General features: G+C 29.2%; 1 protein-coding gene across 2 annotated transcripts in view; it reads right to left on the bottom strand.

The window, feature by feature from the left end:
* LOC119605739 (axin) overlaps positions 1–19,861 on the bottom strand; it is a 55,309-nt gene extending 35,448 nt beyond the window's left edge. The window contains exons 1-3 of one of the 2 annotated variants that reach the window (XM_037959018.1): positions 18,452–18,917; positions 17,521–17,567; positions 10,896–11,202 (exon numbers count right to left, since the gene is read on the bottom strand). The gene's annotated coding sequence lies outside the window, so the exon portion shown is untranslated. Of the gene's footprint in view, positions 1–10,895; positions 11,203–17,520; positions 17,568–18,451 lie in introns of both variants that reach the window. The other variant, XM_037959019.1, reaches the window with a different exon arrangement.
* Between the last annotated feature and the right edge of the window lie 5,705 nt (positions 19,862–25,566).

Here is a 25,566-nt window from a genome sequence, read left to right as displayed (position 1 = left end):
TTATTAACCACTACTTCTCAAATTTTGGTAGAGAGACAAATAATTATTGTAATTAATTATTTGAGGTTTTATGTTAGCCGGTTAAAAATCGAATAACTGAAAATTATTAGGTTAAAAGAATAAATAAAAATAAGCGATACTGGATCTTTCTTTATTAATTTCATTGCTTTTTTACAATATTTTTTTTCCTATAACAAACAAAATTATAATTTTAAAAGAGTTCAATTCTATGTCAATTTTTTTTAATTTTTTTTTTCAAATATTAGAAATTATTTCTTCTCATGTGAAATCCTTTTCTAAATTATGTTAATTAAGTTTATGTTTTAGGATTTTTTTAACTAGTTCCAGAATTTATACGTTCCAATGAACTATTGAACAACTATTGCCGAAGAACTTATTAGAAATACTTAAGAAACACAACAATATTCCTGAAAAGTGGTTGTAGAAGTAAAGACGATGTCATTATTTCTTAGATTTTTGTTCAAAGGGCCTGAAGTGTTTCCTTCTGAATTCATATATGAAGAATATACATATAATAAATTTTACTCTTAAAAAGTGGGTTTTTATTAATCGGTTAATTGATAAATATGATTCGTTATTCGAAATTTGGCATTTTTCATTTATTTGAGCGATTAATCAACAATAATCCATCGATATTTTTAAAACATTTTTCGACCCTCCATAGGACCGCCACATTTAAAAAACTAAAAATAGATCGGGGAAATTTAAGAATAAAAACAATGTAAACCTAAAGCAAAAGAGAACCCTTAAACGTATTTTTTGTAGATCTTCTCAAGAAGTAGTTATATTTTCAATTTCACCTCATTCCAATCATAATGGACCTACAACTCTCAATTACTTCGAAAACACCCCAGCTACAAACATGCGATATATCCAATAGTTCCAGAGATACCGAATTATTTCCAAAAATAAATGTTTCTAAACCATTGTGCAACGTACACAATTCTACAGACCAACGAAATTAAGGTTTGTAAAAACTTTTAAAATTAATTCCACTTTTTTTTATATATTTTTTGCTGTTAAAACCGAATCTGGGGGCTAATTCTCTCATTCGTATACGTACGAATTTATATTCTATCGTACGAGTTTTTTTACTTTTTAGATTCTCTTATTCGATAACGAATAAAACGTATCGAAATTTCTCTTTGATGACATTCGATAACGAGCAATCGATCGAATGAAACCTTTCGAGTTTTTTCGAAGTATAGTTTTTGTGAAAAAATTTATGAAAAAGAACATGAATTTTATTAAATCTGGGGAAAAAAATTGGGTCAAAAAAGAGTATATACCAAATTTTATCAAACTATCTTGAAAATTGCGACCTGCAGCGTGCGCACAAAGTTGACATGGACACACAGACGGATGGACGGACATAGCTAAATCAACTCAGAGCCGATTGGTATACTTTAAGGAAGGTGTAGAACCAATATTTTTGGGAGTTATAAATATCAGCACATACGCATAATACCCACCCATTATGTATAAATATGATCCAATATTTCAATTTCTCGCGATTCTCTAATGAAACGTCCATTTGAAACCCCTTTATTTATCCAAATTCAGAAAATACAAATTTTTAATTTTGTCCACCTAGATTTTTATTTGGAACTACAGTGCAACGATGGGAACAAATCGCTGCTAAATTAAATGTTTGTGACCCATTAATAAAAAATGCCTATAATCCAAAATGGGTCCAATCAATACAGCCAATATCTATTATATTTTGCATAAAATACTCCCCTCTGCAATTAAACTCCATAATTATATTTTAATTTAATTTAATTTATTTTTTTAAATTTTGCTTTAAATTTTTGATTTTTAATGAAACATATCGAGGGACTATTCATCTGTCATTTTCATGAAAATAAGATTTTTAAATTTCTCTATCAAAAAATTTTTAAATTTCTCTATCATAAAAAATTTTAATTTAATTTATTTTTTTAAATTTTGCTTTAAATTTTTGATTTTTAAAGAGCAATTTTTAAATTTCTCTATCTTAAAAAAAGAAAAATTCTGAATGCAAAACTCTCTATCTTATCCAAAAATGGCTTCAAACTCAATTAATTTGGACAATTTGCTGTTGCAAAACAAGTGTTTTTACTAATTTGGACATGCTGAACACAAATCCAAAATATTTAAAATCGGTTTAATAGTTCTCGAGATATTGTTCATTATGATACTAATTTGAATAATTTTATTACCGTGTTCAACCATAGCATTGATTTTGGACCAAAACCTTATAATCTGTTGCTTTTTCAATAATTTAGTTTCTATTACTTCATTAAATTGCATAAAATATAATATTTATTGATATTAAATCAAATAAAAAATGTATATTTCTATGAAAAACTCTCTATCTGAAGGTTGTAAAAAATTTTCGTAGAAAATATAGCTCTATCTGATATAAATTTGTGAATAATTTTGCAAATAATGCAAAATTTTAAATTCTTTTTATATAACGATTTAGAATATGGTCGTAAAAATATATTGTAGAAGAAAAAATTCAAAAATCTTCATGAACTAGCGAAATAAACAGTTTTTTTACTCTCCTGAAAACTTGTGTTATTTTAGATAGAGACTATTGAATATAGTCCCTCGATATGAGTTTTGTTAACATTTCGTTCAGTATTGTAAAACATAATATGAAAGTTTTTTACAACACTGAAGCAATAACTCGGTTCTTTTCGTATCGAGTAACATCATGAGAAAATTACGCACTATCGAAATTAATTTCGATTAGAATTTTATTTCGATCACGACTGCGAGAATTAACGTCAAATGGAAGACTGTAAAATATTATTCAATTATTTTGAGGGTAAGAGCCCCGCGCATCGCCGCCAAAGTTTGTAAATGCGTTTATATGGAAAAAATGGCACTTTTTGGAGTTTTTTCACAAACTGAGGCCTTAAGTATTAATTATAGCACAATTTTATATCAAAATCGTAATGTCTACAAAATTGTCTTTCCAAAAAGATGGAAAAACTGAAAATTGGTTAAAAAATAGTTGAGTTATTAAAATTTCCCCCGAGAATTTTGTGACTCTGAAGACATATAAAAGTAAATATAAGAAAATTTGTTTTAGTTTTGAAAAATTTTACAAACAAATATTATGTTTATCTTTATAAGATTCATAAATGTGCTAGTACGAATTTTTGTTCAAATTGGATAACGCTTACTTGGTTTGGTCTGTGGTCAAAAAAGGGCCATTATTTTAGCAGCATCTCCAAAACTCCATTTTCAAACTTTAAAAAATTTTGTTAAATGGATTAATTAAAATTAAAGTTTTCTATAAAGGATATATATAAGAATTAAACACAGAAATGAGCTTAATACCTGTCATAGTTTTACCGTACCTGCGATGTGAATTTGAAGGATTTCGGGAAAAGGGCAATTTTTGCCAATAATTAAGTAAAAATTATATTATTACCAATTGTTGCGATTATTATTTCCGAGTCCATGAAAAGTTATTTTTCTGATCAAATTTCCGAAACTAAAAATCATTAACCCTCTAAACACCGGGGTCAAAATCAAAATTTTGAATATTGCAATAATTAATACTTAAAGCATCATTTTGTGAAGAAACTCCAAAAAGTGCCATTTTTCCATATAAACGCATTTACCAACTTTGGCGGCGATGCGCGGGCTCTTACCCTCAAAATAATTGAATTATATTTTACAGTCTTCCATTTGACGTTAAAATACAACATAATTTCACTATTAGAAGTTGATCCGAGCGAAAAGCCTATTTTCGACCCACCCTAGTATACATATATGATTCGGCAACGGCGAATATTGAACTCTTACTTGTTTTTCTGAATTTTTATATTTTTCCTTACGATTTTGGAGATAATTTAATAAAATTTGACAAAAATGTTTTGCTGTGTTCTTCAGAAGATGTGTATAAAAATTTAATAAGTGTCAGTCCACGATTTCTCCTCGGAAAACATATTCAACAGCATTTAATATGTTGTAAAGGTAGTAATCGTGATAAAATTTGGAGAATGTTTTTTTGTATTCAAAAATTATATAGTAAAGAATAGCGAACATCGAGCTTTATTTGATCCTAGCCCCCATATAAGGTCCCCTTCAGAAATTATTTTATTGCTCGTAAATGTCTTGAACGTATCAGTACAGCTTGGAAATTTTATATAGACACTACACTAATTTTTATGAGTACACAGAACGAAAAGCCGGTAGAAAATTGATTTGCCAACTATCCGTACATACATACGTTGACAACGTATGATATTGAAAAATTATAAATAAACACTTTGTTGTCAATTTGGTACCTGGCAGGTATAATTTTAAAACTTTTTTCCCTCTGTGTATCGGTCCATATTTGACAATAGGTCCTATATAAAGACTCTTAAGAAAATTACTTTAACTCTTATGAATGTTTTTTAAATATCAGAATAATGATTGCACCTAAACAAGTTTTATGGAACCTAAAATCTATTTACAAGATTTTATGAGGATAGGGCATTGTTTGACCCACCCCAAAAATTTAAAACGCATAACTGACTTTAAATAGCTGTATAGCGATGAAATTCGACTTAAACTAGTTTTAGAGGAACTAAAATTTCTCTACAAACTGCTATGCTAAGCTAAGACCAATTATGGACCGATCCGAGAAAATTCCGTATAACGATTTATATATACAAAATACACATTTATGCCGAATTTTATCCCGATAGCTTTATAATTCAATGAAATACACATTTGTGTCGAATTTTATCCCGATAGCTTTATAATTCAATGAAATATATGCGTTTAAATGATTTTCAGAAGTGGACCTTATATGGGATCTATGACCAATTCTGAACCGATACAGATCTACGTTGGTAGTATGATTTCTGTTCATATTATATTTACATGTACAAAATTTTATGTTGATACCGATATATGAGGGAGTTATTAATGATAAACTAATTTCCGGGAATTTATACCCAATTGTTATGATTTTGAACATACTTGATCATTGACAGAAAAAAATAATGTTTCAAAAAATTCTTGAAAATATCTTTTTAGTTCCTGAGAAAACCACTTAAAATTTTAAATTTTTACTGATAACAATTTACGTCGTGAACCGATTTTGCTGATTTTTAATACCAAACTGCTTAGGACAATAATAAATACTTCTGGTGAATTTGGTTGATTTTCTTTGCTTAGGTTAATTTTACTTTTTTTAGAGTTAATTAAAATATCGAACTAAAATATATAGAATCTGTGCATTCTATCAGTATTATTTATTCGACCTACTTAATCAATAAATCTAAAAAGAAATTATATTTAAACAATTTCTAAATTTCCAAACATAACTTTTTATTTTCTTTTGAGACAAATTTTCTTTAAGAATCCATTTCATTTTAAATCCCGATGAATTGAAATAAATAACATTAATTTGATATTGAATGAATATAAATTTCTAATTTCTTCTTTGGAAATCGTATGTCCTTTAATCCTTAAGGTCCTTTTATAAGGACATAAGAGCTGATTATGATAAATGAGTACACAGAGTTAATACAAATGGTCCACAGTTTCTTGTATATATAGACTTTTTCATGTGTGAAAATGGCTGTTGCGCAGTGTTATTTGTTCTTTATTTGTATGTAGGTATACCCAGTGTACTTTGCTACCATAAAAGCAATATAAATAAAAAACCCACTTAACGATTTTGCAAGTTTTTAGTTGGTGCAGTTTGTTTGGTATTCAAAATCAATATCGGTCCACGATTTCGCATAGCCCCCATATAAGACCCTATTCAGAAAATGACTTTAATGCTCATATCTGAACTTAAGAAGCATATATTGCAATAAAATTCGAAATAAGGTTTTATAGGAACTAAAATCATTTTCTTAAATTTTATGAGGATGGGTCCATAATTGACCCTACCCCCCATATAAGGTCCCCATCAGAAAATTACTTTAACGCTCATTACTAACTCAAAAATGTGAGTACAGCGGTAAAATTCTACATAAACAAGTTTGGTGCGAGCCAAAAGCTCTCTATCTAATTTTATTAGGATCGGTCCTTAATTGACCCTATCCCTCATATAAGCTTCCCTTCAGAAAATTACTTTAACGCTCATTACTAGCTTAAAACTGCGAGTACAGCGATGAAATTAGACATAAACAAATTTCGTATAAGCCAAAACCTCTCTACTAAATTTTATGAGGATTAGTCTATAATTGACCCTACCCCCTTATAAAGTCCCCTTCAGAAAATGACTTTAACGCTTATTACTAACTCAAAAATGTGAGTACAGAGGTAAATTCAACATAAACAAGTTTTGTCCGAGCCAAAAGCTCTCTATCAACTTTTATAAGGATCGGTCTTTAATTGACCCTATCCCCCATATAAGCTCCCCTTCAGAAAATTACTTTAAAGCTCATTACTAGCCTAAAACAGCGAGTACAACTGAAATTAGACATAAGCTAGTTTCGTATGAAGAAAAACCTCCCTACTAAATTTTATGAGGATCAGTCTATAATTGACCATACCCCCCCTAAAGTCCCCTTCAGAAAATAACTTTCAAGCTCATTACTGACTCAAAAATGCGATTACAGCAGCGAAAATCTACATAAACAAGTTTTGTGCTAGCCAAATACTTTTTATCAAATTTTATAGGGATCGATCTATAATTGATCTCACCCTCCATATAAGGACCCCCTCAGAAAGCGACTGTAATGCTCGTTACTGGCTGAAACGCTCAAATACGACTACAGCGATGAAATTTCACATAAACTAGTTTTGTTAGAGCCCCTACCCTTCACCCCTATTAAGGTCCCTATGAACAAATATCGTTCTAAATTTTAGAAGCATCGTTTTATAATTGACTCCACCCCGTATAAGGGCGCCTTTAACGCTCATTTATGGCATTAAAATACGAGTAGATATATGTATGAAATTCAACATAAACAAGTTTTATGGGAACTGAAATCTTCCTACCGACTTCGATGAAGATGGATCGATAAATCACCACTTCAGTAATATTACTTTAACTCTTATTAGTTGCTTAAAATTACGACTTAGGCGATGAAATTCGAATAAATTCTTACGAAACATAATTTATAAAATTCGGTAATAATTAACCTTATATCATATTCACTCCAGAAAATGACTTTAACGATCATCTATGGCTCAAAAGGTCGTCCAAAGTACGGGAGGTTTATAGGGAACTGAAAGGTGTCAACTAAAGATGGAGCGAAAAAAAGAGAGACAGAGAGAGAGAGAGAGGAAGAGAGAGAGAGAGTAGAGAGAGAGAGAGAGAGAGAGAGAGAGAGATAGTATAGAGAGATAGAGATAGATAGAGATGATATATATATATATATATATCTATATATATATATATATATATATATATATATATTAGCATCATACAAACACATACAAATATTTAAAATAATCGTTTGAAATTCTAAGTAATTTAAATTTGGAAGTCCTTTTATAAGGACATAAGATCTGATTACAAAAAACGGAGTATGCTGAAGTACTATAAATGGACTCTAGTTTCACATGCATATCAACTTTTTATATGTGAAAGCTTTTTTTCAAAATTGTTACAGGGTGATATCTATTTCGTTTAATATCTTAAAAATTAAGTGATGACGAATTCTTATTCACAAGACTTTAAAAAATAAGACCAAAAATTTCGCGGTCAAGAGTAGTTCCATGTTGTAGAAATATACACTTAAAGTTAAAATTTCTCAAAAGACTGATTGAAACTAACTAGTTTCTTACAACTTTTGGATATTATAAGGGCGGCTTACAAATGAGAAAGTCAATTCTACTAATGTAGATTGTGTTCACTTGTTGGATGGTTACACCGGTCTACAATGAAATCCTCCTTTAAAAATCTATATTGTAGAAATAAGATATTGCCTCACTGAATTTACTCCTGCTTTTGATTTCACGTCACAATTTCGAGCAATTCAGTATTTTGCTTAATCCTTATGGGACCGCACTTAAATCTCAAAAAATTGTTTTAATAATGTTTTTTAATAAGCTTTTAATAGTATTGTACTTACAATATTCGAAAGTATAAGACTACAAATTATTAAGACCATAGGTAGCTCCATCTGACAGTTATAAATAAGCGTTTCAAGTTCAAAAACTTTGAAAAAAAATTATGAATTTACAACTTTTTTAAATTTTTTTTTGCAAGAAAATATCGAAAACTCAAATATATAATTAATAAGCCTTGTAAATACACATCCTTTGATGTATATATCACCAAGGAAATCTTCACTAGAAGTATCAAAATTAGCAAGGAGTCTTAATAAAGGGGACCTACAAAACCTACACGTGTCGCATTTGTAGACCCAGCAAGTTTAACTGATAATGAACTGATTTATATTTAAGGAGTGGGATCGAAAAATTCTTAACGCACGTTTTTCATTAAAACTTAACCCAAGTATTATTATTATTTTTTTTTGATCAAGTTACCTTTGTAAAACCTGTCAGTTATTATTTTTTATGTCAATTATATTATTTTGTTGTTAATCTGATTAAAATGAGTGACAAAAAGTCGACCAAGCATTCAAAGGTCTGTCGTCAAACTGTTTCCAATGTTATTAAACAGTACCAGAAGAACTTGTCCGTTGATAGAAAACCTGGGTCAGGTAGAAGGAATAGTCCACATGATGTTTCTAAAACCAAAAAATAGAAAGCATTTTCAAAAGAGATCCCAACACATCCGGTAGGAAAGTAGCCCGGTTAGCTCAGTGCTCGGACTATTTGGTACGAAAAGTTAAAGCTAATGCAGGTTTAAAAACATACAAGGCTCAAAAAGTTCCTGACAGAAAGTGATGAAACAAAATTTCATCACTAGTGATTAAAACTATAAAATATATTTTATTTTTTTTTTTTTGTAAATTGTTATAATAATTGTAATCAAATAATAAATTAAAACTGTAAGTTTAGCGGTTTCGTTTTTATTAACACTCCTTAGAAATAATTGGTTTGCATTAAACAAATTTAATCAAGTCCTTTCGTGGACTGAATATGCGAGGTTTCTTTCACAACAAAAATCGATGAAGTACACCCAAGCCGCTAATTTAAATTAACATTAACTGTTAATTTAAATTAACAGTAACATTAAACATCAACCGGTAGCTGACATTGATGCTTATACAAAAATCAATAAGCCGTTCGAAAAAAGTACTTTTTGCATTAAAAAAGTATAAACAAGTTCATTCATGTAAATATATAAATTCTTTACAAAATTTAAATTAACCAACAGGTTTTCATTTTCACGGTTGTTTGGATTAATAAATCATTTAAATATAGAAATGAAAAAGGCAGTTAACTGTAGATAAGCAGGATTATGTAAACTGCAAAAGAAATTTCATCAAAATTTCTCTTTCGCCGAAAACGCGGGGTTTCTTGTGTTACAAGATATTTTAAGTTTCTTCACGGATTTAGAAATCAGAAACTGAGGAATTATTAATGACATATATAACGTTTAAGTAGCATGGAGAGATATGTCTGAATTTCATCAGCAAACATATTTTTTATTTTAGTTTTGCACCGTTGTTCAAGTTTGGAGATGTTTTTTGAAATTATTTTATATAGGAACCGCAATATTTAGTATTTGATTAGAAACCCATGTCTATTCATGAGAAAAACGGAACTTTGTTTCTAAAAACCCGTTAGCAATTGTTCAAAACTGATTTTCTGAAGGATGCTTTATATCCCCCATATAAATATGGGCCGATCATCGAAAAATTTGGTGGAATTGTGAATTTATGTTTATATATAGTTATTTATGCTGAATTTCATCGTGATATTAATAAGGCCGTATCTAATCAGCTGTATCACTAAAGATTACAGCAAACTCATTTATACCGATTTTTGCATTGTTTGGACTTATTTGACCCTAGCCCACATGCAAATCCTCCTTAAGCAAGCGACTTTAATTCCATAATTCTCTTAATTACATCAATATCACGATGAAATGCAGCATTTATATAAATCTAAATTCTTCCACCAAATTGTATGAGGATCAGTCCATATTTGGCCCTATCACCCATATAAAGCATCTTTCGGAAAATCAGTTTTGAAAAAAATTTGTATTAAGAAAAATATCAATAACGTCGTTAATTGCTAACTGATTTTTAAAAAGAATATTGCGTTTTACTCATGAATAAACATGGGTTTCTAAGCGGTTAATAAATAGTACGGTTCCTATATAAAATACATTCAAAAAACATATCCAAACTTGGACAACGGTGCAGAACTAAAATCAAAATCATGTTTGCCGATGAAATGCACACATATTTTTCTAGGTTGCTTAAACACCATATATGTCATTATAAAGGCCTCAGCTTCTGCTATCTAAATCCGTTCAGAAACTTAAAATCGGTTGAGATTCAACTAAGTTACTGGCTTTTAATTGCTTAATGATATGAAAACCGGGTTTTTACCCGTATCTCAAGATTTTGGAGGTGTTTGGGATATTTCAAAAACAGATTCTTGTTCTATTCGGATCCACCTTTCAAAAAAATAGTATCACTTCCCAGGTATTTATTTTTGTCGCATAGTGATATCTATGTAAATTAATGTTTTGTAACTCATGGCAAACGTTTTTCAACATTTAGCATATGCACTACATATTTTGAATGTTTCAAAAGTTGGGTCACTTGACATGAAATCTCCCATATGTAAATATGTAGTTCCACATTAGCAACTTAACATACAAATGTATAAAAGCATCAATGGAATTTTTATTTGCGTTTGCCGCAATTTATTTGACAACCAATATGAATATTTTGTTCACTTGATTAAACAACAAACAAGAATTGTATTATTGAATTTGAAAGAAATGCATACAGATTTATATTAAATTGAAAGAATATCAGATTTTCTTCACTTACCATAAGAACATAAAATAGGAAATGCCAAACAAACACAACTGGAAAAACAAATGGGTAACAATTCTTGAGGTGTGAATAATTTAATTTCGTTATCACTTTTTAAAGAGATTTATCGTAGCTTAATAATTTATTTTATTTTAAATTGATTTAATTCACTCTACTATTTTTGAAATTGCTTAATTTTAAGTTATTTTTTTTTCTTATTTTATTTTAATTAATGTTTATATATTATGTTTAAAAAGTTTAATTGTTCAAACACTGGTGCAGTTTTTAATTACATTTTATCATTAACACGAATTTTTCAAATCTGCAAATAAAAAAAACAAAATTATTATTAATTATTTGGTTGATACTTGAAAAATATATTAGAAAAACTATATAGATATTTAACTTGTGATGAAATATGATAATGTACTCAAACTATATACGTATTTAATTATCCTTTTCACAATTCTGTGTGCATTCTCAATTTTTTTATTTGTAGCTTAATAAATCTCATACCCATAGTGCAATATTGATAAAATGTATATACTCAAACCTTATTTTCTTCGAATTTATTTTACGCGGTTTCAACATTTTTTTTTGCAAAAATTATTTTAAGAAAATTTTTGTACATGCAAAAAAGTTCTCAACAAAGTACTACTCCTGATTTTTTACCAATTCCGGTTCGGATATACGAAGTATTTTCAAATCCTTTGTAAGTGAAGAAATATTATTTTTTACTTTTAATAAATTTTATATATTTTCATTATTGGAATTCGTATTGTTTTGTTGTTTGTTTCTATAAATCCATGGTCCATCCCGATCTCAGTTGTGTCAGAACAAGTCTTGTTTTCCGCGACAGATTTTACCTATTTCTGTTATAGGTGGTAAGCGAACTCCAAGAGCGATATTTATGCGGTAAAGTGAAAACGCGGTACTGATGAATGTCCTTCAAAGCTGTTGTATACGAATTACGATATGCATTGAGATCCTTCCTGACATGCCCGGTGACATCCCAATAGGAACTGTTCAGTCAGCATGGCATTGTTTCTTGACTGGGAGGACCTTCATTTTCTCTTGTAGGTGGTGCTTAGACCGTAGGGCAGCATTTAAGAAGCTTTGAATATTTCTCTTCTATTGAGCCAACAGGGTTCAATTGTCCATACCTCAAATGCTGACGGATAGCTCTTTGAGTACTTTGTTTCTATTTTGCAATCTGTGCGTGGAATGAGCAGAGGAGGTGACATGCTGTCAAAGATGACCCTCGATGTCAAAAGTCAATTTCAGTATAAAGTTGGTAATGTCGAATCCATCACGTCAATAACTGATTAACAATTATAGTCGAAGTTGATTTATAGTATACGCACAATTGGGACGAACGACGAATTTTTCGCAACGAATATTCGTCGTCAGAAATAGAACACACTTGGGTATATGAAAATGTACAAAATCATTGCGTATGACGAAATTCGTCGTACGTAACGAACTATGCGATAGGTTTATTTCTATTTCTTACGCAGACGAACGACGAATTAATTGGGGAAAATTTGCTGAAATTTGGCGGTTTTGAGTACAGCTAATGACAATACAATATTATGTTCGAATATTCGAAATTATATTCGAAAATTGGAAGTTATGTTCGAAAAATTTTTTATGCTCTTAAAATAATCTCTGGGTCATAAAAACTAAAAATAAAATTTTCGAAAATTCGAACTTATGTTCGAAAGAATTTTAAAGACATTAAAACCAGTTCTCGTGTCCCGAATTATCTGAAATTTGGCAGTCTGGAGTACACTTGATGACACTACAATGCTATGTTGGAAAATTTAAAATTAAGTTCGAAAATTCGAAGTAATGTTCGAAAAAATTTTGAAGCTGTTAAAATAATCTCAAAATTGGGGATATTCACAAAAATATAATTTTAATTCTTTTCGAGGCCAATTTCTTACATTTTCTAATTTCGAAATAATGTTCGAATAAATTTTAAAGCCGTTAAAATTATCTCAAAATCGTGGAGATTCACAAAAATATACTTTTTGTTCCTTTTTCTTACTTTTTCCAATTTCGAACAAACAAATTTTGAAACGAATTCGCAGTACGAATAATTTGATTGTGTTCCATTCGACGAATTTACGCAACAAATTTTTGTCGACTAGTTCGTCGTGCTATACGAAATTCGTTGTTCGTTCCAATTGTGCGTATACCATTATTCCTATTCCCCAGCTTCGCACTTTGGTCCTAAATCAAAATCTATGTGGACAAAATTATAAAAAGTTGTTAGCTTTTTCAGAAGCTAACAATAAAAAAGCGTTTCCAAATCTTCGATTATGTTTTCGTTCAAAAATTTTAATATATTTGTGCTTAACTAAATAACATATCACATGGGAATCCATAATTCATAACTTATATAAATACATATTGGAATAAGTTTTAACTTAATGTAAATTTTATATACATTGTCCTGTTTTAGTCCTTTCAACTTGCGCCTCAGATATATGTACATACATATAATAATTTTTTTATTTTATGATATTTTATATAGCTTAAAGAAACGCCAACGCCCACCTAAATAGGAGTTATTTCAATTTTAAAGAAACGAAAATTAAGGAAATTTATTACTAGACTAGCTGTTAAACCTGTCCCTGTCAGTCAAGAAAAATTACATCTGCTTGGCAGAAAAATAACCAAAAAAATGTATTTACTAAATCAAAGGATAATAAATGAGAATACAATACAAATAAATTTAATAATTAATTAACGAAATAGTACAAACATTTTTAGGTTAATATTTTTTCTTTAATAGCCCAGCAAAATTAGTCGAAAAAATTTGAAAACTTGGCAAATTTAGTTAGCTTTATGAAAGTTGGCAGAGAGCTTCGTATTGGGGTCTCAATTAAGGAGGTAAAAGTCACCATTAATCCCATTTCTGTTGACAATTAAATTTGATATATTTTAGCATATTTTCAAGCTATAGTGCATTATATTTCCATTACACTAACCTTTTTAAGTCTTAATTTACTATGTGATCGCATCGATAACAATTTTGTCATAATTTTTGCGTTATTTATAAGCTGTTAATATATGCTTTTACGCTTTTATATGTTTTATTTCAGAATAACTCTACGGTCCAATGTGTGTCTATACATAATTTCAGATAGTGTCACAGGTCATAAATATGAAAAAAACTTGAAAAAATTAGTGGTCACAATCTACATATTTAGACTAATATTCCCACCAAATTTAATTAAGATCAAACTTCACCTTTAAACATTTTGTAGCCATTTTTGAATTTTCAAAAGAGTAAAGACATTGTGGTATACATGGGTTAATATTGAAAACAAAATAAGACGGTTGACTACATTGGAGCTATTAGAAGCCATAATCTGATTTAGTGGAAGTAGTTCCCTGACTTTATAGGTTATGTCCCCAATATTTTTTCAAATTATATTCATAATTATTACCTGTGACTCTATCGAAATAATCCGATAGACGAACACTGCACTATGGACCAGAGATGGATGCAAAATTAGTTTTTAATAATTTATCAAAAGCGTTATGTGTGTAACTGGGTGCCATCGTTGCCTCGTCCTCGCCCTAACAGCGGATATCAAAAATGAAGTTCAGTGTTAATCTTCTTGGTCCGTACAACATGCGTGTCAGTTTCCATATTCCTAAGTCATTGAGAGTTTTCGAAATTGGCTAAAATGTAAAAAACAATTTTTTCCAGTTAAATCTCCTTCCATATACCAACAATTAATATTAAATATTTTAAGGCAAGTCCCACTGTAAGTAAAATATACTTGGCATGTCTTTCATTGGTCTTTGGAGGACTTCAAAATTAGCTCAAAAATGTAAAAAAATACAATTTTGCGCGTCACTTTTCCTCTCAATTCTACGCATGTACTTTATAAATCTTAGATCCGGCTAAGTCAGGCTACCCTCCATTATTATGACCAGGGCAAGTATTGCAAGTTTATCCTATTAACATTAACATGGGTACATTTAATGCATTAAATTTGCATTAACAATAAATATTTTTGAATTTAATGCATTAATTTTACATTAACATTAAATATTTTTGATTATGCATAAAATTAATGCATTAACTTTATAACTTATTTAATGCTAATGTAAAATTAATGCACTAAATTCAGAAATATTTAATGTAAGTGCAAAATAAATGCATTAATTTCAAAAATATTTAATATTAATGTAAAATTAATGCATTAAATTCAAAAATAATTAATGTTAATGCAAATTTAATGCATTAAATTTTACAAATTTAATGTTAATGCAATATTTTTTACATAAAATTATTTTTTTTTAATTTAATGTTAATGCAAAATTAATGGAATTCGCCCAGGTCTGGTCTGTAGTCAGTTACTTAAAATAACTTTTAACTAGTTTTCTTTTGGAATCAAAATGGCATCGATTTGTTGTTGAATATTTTATTATAAATGCATAAATTGCTTATATTTGCATATTTCTAACATTTTTATAGCATATTTTGCTATACAAATATTTGTTTTCTTGGTATTACATATTTTTACAATAAATTTGCGGAATTACCAGTTTTTAAGGCAAAAAGTCCATTTTTGAAGTAAAGAATTTTCCAAAAGCAATGATGGCAAATATTAGCTAACACTTTGGAATAGAAGTGTGCCAAATATTAGAATCAGGTAGATGTTGTTTGTTTGGACTGTTATCATCATATATTTGACGCTTAAGTTATAAAGAAAAACAAGTGTGATAAACAAAAAGTATTCCGCTTATTTCATACCAAAGATTTTCATAAGAAGATCAAAAAGTTGCTTATATTTCGAACAGCTATTTATGGAGTAAATTCAGTTATTATTTTCTTGTAACTCATAGCGAAATGTAATTAAACTTTTGTTGTTGTTATTATAATGTAGACATATAATATTATTATTATCAATTATATAATTTTTAATAAATCAATTAAAATAGAAAATATAGCACTTTGTATACAATGCCAAAAAAGTTGCTTAGGTTTCGAACAATACTGTAAATATTTTAATAAATATAAACAAATGTTTATAGCCTTGAAAGTTTAAAGTCCTTTAGAAAGGAAAAGGGTTCAGAAATTTTAAAACTGAGTATATAGTTTATCTATATACAATCTATAGTTTCACTCCTATTTGGTTTTGTTCAAGTCCAAAAAATAATATCCAATATATATGTATATGTTCGTTCAAGTACAATAATGTTAATTTATGTTGTGCTAAGTTTTTTGAATCGTACTATTGTCTTGTGCTTAAATGTATGTACATATGTAGAACAACACGATTTGTACCAGTTGTGGTTCCTAATGTCCAATAAAAAAATTAAAAATTATAAGATGGGCGAATATAGACAGACGTCTTACTTGTTATGATTACGTTAGCTTTAAAACGTATGTCATGTACATATTACCTTTTCCAGATCATTCAGTTTCAAATGTTATATCAGTCAAACGGACTCTGAGAAAGAAGTAAGTGAAAAAATAATGAAAACTTTTCAAAAATATCAAAAATGTACTTTCATAAAAATAGCAAAAAATCTTAAGGTATATAGTCACACTTTTTCAGAAGCCATTAAACAGTATAAAGAGGACTTCTACATTGAAATGCAGCAGATATTAATAAGGAAAAATAAGTCGAACAACTGTTTCGAGGATTACCAACGACTTTCTTTATATAATAAGCTCGTAAAGTTAAATGCGCTTGTTCTTTTGATCTTATAAATAAACACAGGAAAGGTGTCACAGCGTCAGTTAAACACCTGGGCCAAAGGGAAATCAAGCATAAAATCTTTAAAGAGAGGATTTCCGAAAAATTTTATTAATACATAAATATCAAGTGATATGTCAATATTTAAATATAATGCATTTGTACAATATTTGAATAAATTTGCATATTAAATGGTTAAAGTTTTATTAAGCTTTATTTGGCTCACTCCTTACATGCATTTGTATGATGAATATGAATATCGTTAGAAGTACTTTTACAAAATATTCTGTCTTGTTAACAAATCATTAAAGTTATCACGGTTTTTTAAACATAGTTTGAAAAAATTTTAAAAATACATTTGTCAATATTATTAATCCAAAGTTTAAGAAAACGATATCACTTAGCTAGGCCTACAAATCTCCTCAAAAACTTCATTTGTTTTAATCAACTCTAAAAGGATATCTTTATGTAATTACGTTAAGGTAAGTTTTTCAACATTTTCGAATTGTGAACTTAGTGTTTACAAGATTGCAAAAAATTATTAAAAATCTTAATGGGTTTAGAAGATAATGAATTGCAAATGTCCTAATAAAATGAACATAATTTTATATGAAAATGCTAAGCATTTTGTAAACAAGAATTTTATATAGATTAAGTACATATTTCAAAATTTTCATCGTGGCTTATCATAAACGACTCGCATTTAATTCAGTTTTCATCAAATTGTAGAAGAAATGTTATCATAATATGAATCGTACTATTGTCTTGTGCTTAAATCTAGAACAACACGATTTGTACCAGTTGTGGTTCCTAATGTCCAATAAAAAAATTCAAAATTATAAGATGGGCGAATAAGACGTCTTACTTGTTATGAATACGTTTACGCTTTAAAACGTATGTCAGATACATATTACCTTTTCCAGATCATTCAGTTTCAAATGTTGTATCGGCCAAATGGACTCTGAGAAAGAAGTACGTGAAAAAATAATTAAAACTTTTCAAAAATATCAAAAATGTACTCATAAAAATAGCAAACAAATCTTAAGGTTTATCGTTACACTATTTCAGAAGCCATTAAACAGTATAAAGAGGACTTGTACATTGAAAGAAAAAAGTGTAGCAGATAAATAAGTCGAACAACTTTTTCAAAGACTACCAAAGATTTCCATTATATAATAAGCTCGTAAAGTTAAATGCGCTTATTCTTTTGATCTTATAAATAAACACAGGAAAGGTGTCACAGCGATAGATATTAAGTATTTCAAAATTATCATCGTGGCATATCATAAACGACTCGCATTTAATTCAGTTTTCATTAAATTGTAGAAAAAATGTTATTAAAATATGGTGCTACATGATTCAAAGGACTATTTTTGGTTTGTCACAAGTAGAAAAAAATTTTTACCTTGACTGCCATTCCTTATAAATCTAAAAATATTTAAATCATAAATTTCGCGAAACCTTATGAATCAAAGTATCATTAATTCAAATTTGTACAAATTATATTATTTAATATCCCAAAAAATGAGTTAAAAATTTAATATACAACATGAGTTCATCGATCTCTTCAATTTGGCTTCAAAGAAAAATTTACTTGCAATAAAAAACAATAATCAAAATGTTACTTTTTATCTAAATAATCTGAATTCCTTAACATTGTAAATTGTTGAGTATATCTACAATAAAATAATTTAAATTTGTTCCAACTTAAATAATATTTTAAAAGTGAACGGATTAAATAAATTAAATATACCTAAATTAATATGTACATGTAAAATACTATGGCTGTATGTAAGTACTGTATGTTTGAATATAACAATATTAAATACAAATTTATAATTTTACCTTTGAAGTTACGTGTTGTGGACAAACAAACGTAAAAGTACTATAACTGGTGCCACTACCACCACTGTCATTAAGATGTTGAGAAGAGCAGCAAATAACAAAAACAAAGTAAATTTGACATTTGCAATGTTAAGAAGAAGACGACGACAACGAAAGGTTTTTTGTTGAGTGGGTGTGGACGGGTTAAAAATGGCTTTCTTTGATGTTGCGACAAAGATGTTGAGTGCTTTTTTATTTGCAACAGGATCAGAGACTGAGACAGTTAATGATGGAAGCGCCGACAGTAGTAGTGGTGGTAGGAGTGGTGTTGATGACGATGAAACACAACAAGGGAGGGAGCTGATTTTCATTTTGATTTAATGCTCATAGATTTAGTTTTTTTAAAAGAAAATTAATTGCAAAATAAAATCACGTTTTTGTTTCATATATTTCATTTAAATTAAATATAACAATAAAAACAAAAGGAAGTAAATTTACAAAATCAATCGACAAAGAACTTCCAAAAAAGTATTTTAATTTTTGGCAAGACTTTTTCTTTTTTTGGGGTTGACGGAGAGCTGGGTAATTTTGGAGTTGTGTGTAAAGGTATGTGTATAATTAATTGTTTGTTGTGTATGAAGCACTTTACTGTTTCCTTGATTTTAAGCTTTGCTAATAGTTTGTTCTTTTTTAATTTTTTTTAATTAGTCTTTCATACAAATTCAACCCTTTGTACTGCAATTTTCTAAATATTGTCCGGGCTGGTCCACAACAATTCTAGACACTCCGAGCAGAAAAATTTCTTTATGCCGACATTTTTCATTATCGTTCGGTTCGGTAAAGCGAAAAAAACCGTGAAAATTTTTCATTTACCAAGGACGCCCTGCTGTTTAATTTAGCAGGTGTATTTGTTATTGTATTAGCACCATTTAATCGGAGGGGATTATTAGTGATCTTTTCACACGATTCTTATTTGTTTTAGCTTTTCGAGGCGAAGAAATTTTCACAAAAATCCATTTATTTAATTGGTAATTAACAACGTTTTTTATGTTTCGTTTTTGTGTTTTCCACGAATTTTTGTGTATTCTCTTTTGTGATTGTATTCTTCCCTTTACTGATACTTCTGGTTTACTTGTCTTCTACAATATTTTTTCCGAGTTTGCAGGTATTTTTTGTTGTTGGTGTTGTTGTGCTAATGCTAACAGAATTCAATTATTTTTTCATTCTTTGCGGTTGGACGTTTGACTTTGATATGAATTTGTTTAAAGAAAACTTAATTTAAATGAACGGAATCACTGTTTAACAATTAAAATTTGATAAAATTAACTAAATTAAAAATTTATTTTCACTAAATACACGCACAAGATGAATTTATTTTTTCGTCTCTTTCAACTTTTGTTTCGCCTTAAATTTTTCCACTTTGACTTTTGTAAGTAAGGCTGAGCCCTGCGCCGACAAATATAAACGGCGGCGGCGGCTGATACAAAAAAATATAGGCGGCTTATTAAAATCGACTTTAGGCCGGCTAAGTTCTCAAATATGTTCAATTTTTAAATTTTCAACGATTTTAAATAAAAACGGAATCCGAGAGATAAAAAGTGGGATTTTGAAAGCAAATATATTGTTTATAACAACAAAACAGAACAAGAACAAAAGTTGTGTGAGAAATTATGCAGGGATAGAAAAATGTAAAGAAATTAAACAAAATTTTAGTTTGATTAATTCTTAAAAATTAAAAACAAGTCCTTTCACCAAGTTTTATAGAGATCGGCCTGTATTTTTCCAGGTATTTTTTTTGCCGCATAGTGTAATCTATATAATAACATTTTTAATAATCTAAATAACATTTTAATTTGTTTTTTAACTTTATGAAAAATTAGTAATACGCCATTAAATGCGCCTCTCAAAGACCTTTCACATGATATTAAAATGAATTATCAGTCCTTTACCAGAAATATAAATATGAAAAACTTTAAAAAAGTGTATTTTTATTATTTACCAAACTTTAATTTTCGGTGGGAACTTCAGTACTTTATTACGAGATGACAAAAGTTAATTTATTTTCAATAGCAGTCGGTGGTAACATGGAACCCAGCAGATCCATTTAGCCCCCTTCACACGAGCACACAAGTAATATGATCTGTCAAAATTTTGTGTAGAAGAGAACGGATGGGATCGTCTAAAAACAATATGTAATGAAACCATCACACATTGAGAAAAAAAAAAAACGGATGGAAAATTTGGCAGTCGTATGGATCCCTTCATTTCTTAAATGATTCAAAAAGCAAGCAAGTCGCATTAAATCAGGATGTATTTTTATGTAAACACATACAAAAAAAGTGAAACAGCTGTTTCCATCTTACTTTGTTATTGTTTTATACCAATCGTGTAAACACGAAAAATATAAATCACACGACTTTTATTATCTGTTTTGTCATACGGATGGATGGAATTTCATTTTACTTTTTCATTAGACTTGTCGTACGTAAAGTGTGATCATCTGAACGGCCCTTTAGCATTATTTTGCAGACAAAAGCACACTCCGATGCATTGTAAAATAAATAATTTCAATTGTGTGTCATTGCCAGTCAAGAGCATGCCTTCTCGCTTCTATTAGAGCAACGGTTCCCAAATGGGGGTCCGCGGACCCCTAGTGGTTCGTAGCAAAATCCTAGGGCGTCAGCGAAGACAGTTACATTTCAATACCCTCTCTCAATCGTTGACTCCTAGTTTAGACCGAAGTTGATTAAAACGCTTGATATCTAAGGCCTTTGTAAACATATCAGCTTCTTGATCTTTTGACCGTATAGACTAAATTTTTACATATCCCTTAGCAACACTATCACTAATGAAATGATGTTTTATTTCTACAGTGAATCAACTAAGTTTTTTGCCTACTTTTTTGTTTTTTGTTCATAAAAAAATTCGAAAAAACAGGTAAAAAGTACATTTATGTTTTCCAATTAAAAATAGAGATTGTGTAAAATGGGAAAACCAAGAATATTAAAATACAAATTTTGGTGCCTTTGTTGTTGCATTTTATTATTTTTCATCAGAATTTGCAGGTCAATAAAGTATTTTGCATTCTTAGAATTCGAGTAAATTTCGTTGGGTTTTTCAAATTATTTTTAAATTACTTTTTGGAATTTATTATTTTATTGTTAAAAGGACGCGTGTTAAGTATTTTTCAATTGCAATTTGGAAAAATCATATCCTCATTGTGTGAAACTGTGATGTTATTATCCTTAAAAATGTTTAAAGGAAAATAATGAGGCAATTTCCACATAAAAAATTAGTTTAGATTTCTAGAACAAGTGTAAATCAATGAAATATAATTATGGGATGTTTAATCAATTACATTAAAAAATATAAAATAGAGTAATTGATGAAATGATCCAAAGAATTATTAGAAAAAACGCACTAAGTGGTCTTTCAAAATCTTTAACTGCCAAAGGGAGGCGACTTGTATCCAAGGAAAACCATTGGACTCCTGATTTATCTTCTCCAAAATCCATATACGAACTAGGAGGAACACTAGGTTTAAATTTAGACCTCTAAACAGACCTTAGGTTGCTTGGAACCAATGTAAAGTGAACTGTCGTGTAGTATCGGAAAAATACTTAATTTATATATTTTAAAATAGAGGTGGTTATCATCACCTATAGTCAACAAAAGCATTATTTTTCAGCTAATACATACAGTTATATATATTTAGAACCCATATCAAGAATACCTATCCAGATCCAAATACGCCTACTGTATCTTATTCATAAAATAAAGCATTTAAAATATGAGGTTGAAAATCAAGATTTTAGCATGTAATAGTTCTATAGTGGTATATGGTGATGTCCCCATACTTAGAGTGACTAGGATGGTACTTAGTGTTAGATTTATTGAATAAGAATCAATATTCTACAATTCTAAATAAAATTTACACAGTACTCCCCAAATAGATGGGGTTTCTGTAATGTAGTTTTTGTTTATCAATACAAAATGGCCAAAAAACCACATTATTTTTGTTATAATATATAAACACTAAACATTTTTTCTAGGTCCAAATCTATCTATGTATCCAATTCAAAATTACTTATTATTTTCGAAATTTAATCAAAGAAACGATAGATTTCATGTTAAGTGAAATATTGATAAATTCTTATAGGTATATAGGTTAAGAAATGTCCAAAATTGTCGTTACACTACTAAAATATCTAAAAAATTATATTCTAATATATAGGAGTAATAAAAATATTAAATTTTATAAAATAATGCAGCAATATTAAAAAAATGAACAAAAAAGTATGGGAATTTCATTATTTGGGGAATAAACTAGTTTCATATTCTTTGTACCCATTAGATAACGTACGATTCTTTTAATATGTTGTCAATGTGTTTCAATTTGATTTTCTCGAAATCATCTCATATACGCCACACAAAAACATATATCAGGCCTACAACTGAGCATTGTGTACATTAAACTGCCAAGTAACTCACGATATGGTTCATTCACTTTCTCATTTATTTTGTTTAAAGGTAACAGCTGAAGTCCTTCTCTTTAAAACCATGCAATTGAAACCTCTCTGAAATATTAAATATTCTCAACGTGAGGGAATATTTATATATATATATATATATATATATATATATATATATATATATATATATATATATATATATATATATATATATATATATATATATATATATATATATATATATATATATATATATATATTTATATTTATATTTATATTTATATTTTTGACCTATGGATTTATGGACTAGGGATAGGACAATTTTCGGATGAACAATTATTTAGAACAGTAAGATATGTATAGGGGCCGACGAAATTAAATAAATTCCTCAAGGGGTCCGCGAGGTAAAAAACGGTGGAAACCGCCTGTGAAAGGCCTATTAAACGGTCTTCCGTTGAAGGCCTATTAGAAGATCTTTCGCTGAAGGTTTATAAAAAGACCTATAAACAATGATAGAAACCATTTGAAACGGTGATAAGGTATCAATACGTTTTTTTTTCTTTTATAAATCATTCATATAAATAGTGTGTTGGTACCGGATCCAAGCATGAATTAAATAACAAATACCAATATTTTTCCCAAACAACGTCTATATAAGACGACAGCTTAGCCAGGTTATATCCTTTAAGTCCGTGAGGATATTCTCTACAGTGCGATAAAAGGCGGCTTAACAATTGTTTCTTGTAAATATTCGGCCACCATAGTGTTTGGAGACAACAAGAGCTTCACTGAAAGGCACACCAAACAGACATCGCACTCTATGGGTGTATGGTAGTGATTCTGCCACAGATTTTGGCTCGCATGGAACTTATGTGTGTCGAATTTCATCGCTATACTCGTATTTTTAAGCCAGTAATGAGCATTAAAGTAATTTTCCGAAGGGGACCTTATATGGGGGGTAGGGTCAATTATGAACCGATCCTCATAAAATTTGATAGGGAGATTTTGGATCATATAATATATACTCGAACTTTTAAAACAGATATGCCAGATGAAGATGTTTTTCGGGGGTCCACTTGTATGGGGGCTATCCGAAAACGTGGACCGATATTGCCCATTTTCAATATCAAATAAACCTTATCTATAGAGAATATTTATGGAAAATTTCAACTCTCTCGTGTAAAATTTAAAAAATATTAGATAGGGCCGTTTGCGTTTTAGGTGACGATATGTATGTTTGACGACCTGGCATATTCTATTTTGTCAAACAGCAATGTATTTTTCGTATCTCGTGTTTGTAGCAAAAACTTTTTAGCTTGAAGTAAAAGCAGTGAGTCGAATTAAGAGCGTAAACACGAAAATATCTGAGGCGAAGCATATACATACATTGAACATTGAGCAAAGTTTTACACCGGCCAAATTTCAATGAGCTGCTCATTATTTGATAAATGAAAACTTGCTTAAATAAAAACAAATTATTATTATATTGTAAAATTCCATAAATTTACCGAATGTGTTCTGTAAATTGTACAAAATATGGCGAAATTTTTAACCGTATTAAGCTGAAAAATTTTCGACGGCGGCGGCTTTGACATTTTGTTCAGCGGCTAGGCTTAGTCGGCTTAAAGCCGAATCGGCGCGGGCCTTTTGTAAGTAAGGTTAGGAATAGAGTATTACCAGATAGTTAAGTGGTAAAATCGCTTAAATTAAGTTGAATAATAAAACGGCTCTGCAAAATAATTGTAAATTTAATGAAAATATTAACTGCGTATGGTAGTTCTCATTAAGAATATTTAATAGTTTTAATTGTTGCTACTGTTGAAATATTATACAATTCAATTTTAGCTATTTAAATAATACATAGTAAAATATGGCACCATATGTTCAGACAACATATCTCATATATAATAGGTAAATGTTATGAAGACTGTAACGAAAATTAGGCCGTTTTTACATTATATGAATTCGGTTACATTTAAAAACAATTCTAAAACAATTCAACAAGATTCATGAAAAAAGTAAATTATTTTTTTTATACTTTACTTTCGTATATTAGACTACATATTTATTTATTTATTTCAACTTAAACCTAAGAATAAATTCTAAGTCTAAGAAAAGTAGCATAGAGCACTAGCATCTGCGGCCATCAGCTCAAGACTACATAATATTGTACATTTTTGTAAAATTCTAATAAGAATATTTGCAAAATATTTCATGTTTGTTTAAACTTTAAAGCCATGTCTTGGTATGAACGTTGCTTTTGAAAAATTCAAATATTATTTAATATGCAGATTAATTTTCGACGTTATTGAAAACGCCATTGTCCCAGCTCACCAAATATTGATCGCAGGACAAAAATTTTTAGAAGTGAAAGTTGGTCTTTAAAGAGAGCTTTAGACATTATTGCTAATTTAGTAGTAAATATGTATAAGTGAAAAGGCCAAAAGTTCAAGAAATTTAATGCAAGTTTAATCAATCTGGCTATCTGTGGAGATTTGTGTTTTTATTGAAAGGGCTTATAGGTTTGAAATTATTAAAAGCTTTTTTCAAAAACAACTATCAAAATTTTGTCTAAAAAACTCTTAAAATTAAATTTAAAAATTGTGTTCCCATCGGCTATAAAATGTTTTTCCAATATATTGTATCAAAATAAATATTAAATAA

Source organism: Lucilia sericata, unplaced genomic scaffold (genome assembly GCF_015586225.1).
Source record: "Lucilia sericata isolate MDLA Ls3-8-SP2 unplaced genomic scaffold, ASM1558622v1 Contig000515F_arrow, whole genome shotgun sequence".
Classification (NCBI taxonomy): domain Eukaryota; kingdom Metazoa; phylum Arthropoda; class Insecta; order Diptera; family Calliphoridae; genus Lucilia; species Lucilia sericata.
Note: the sequence above shows the minus strand (reverse complement) of the source record. Positions and strands in the feature narration are given on the sequence as shown.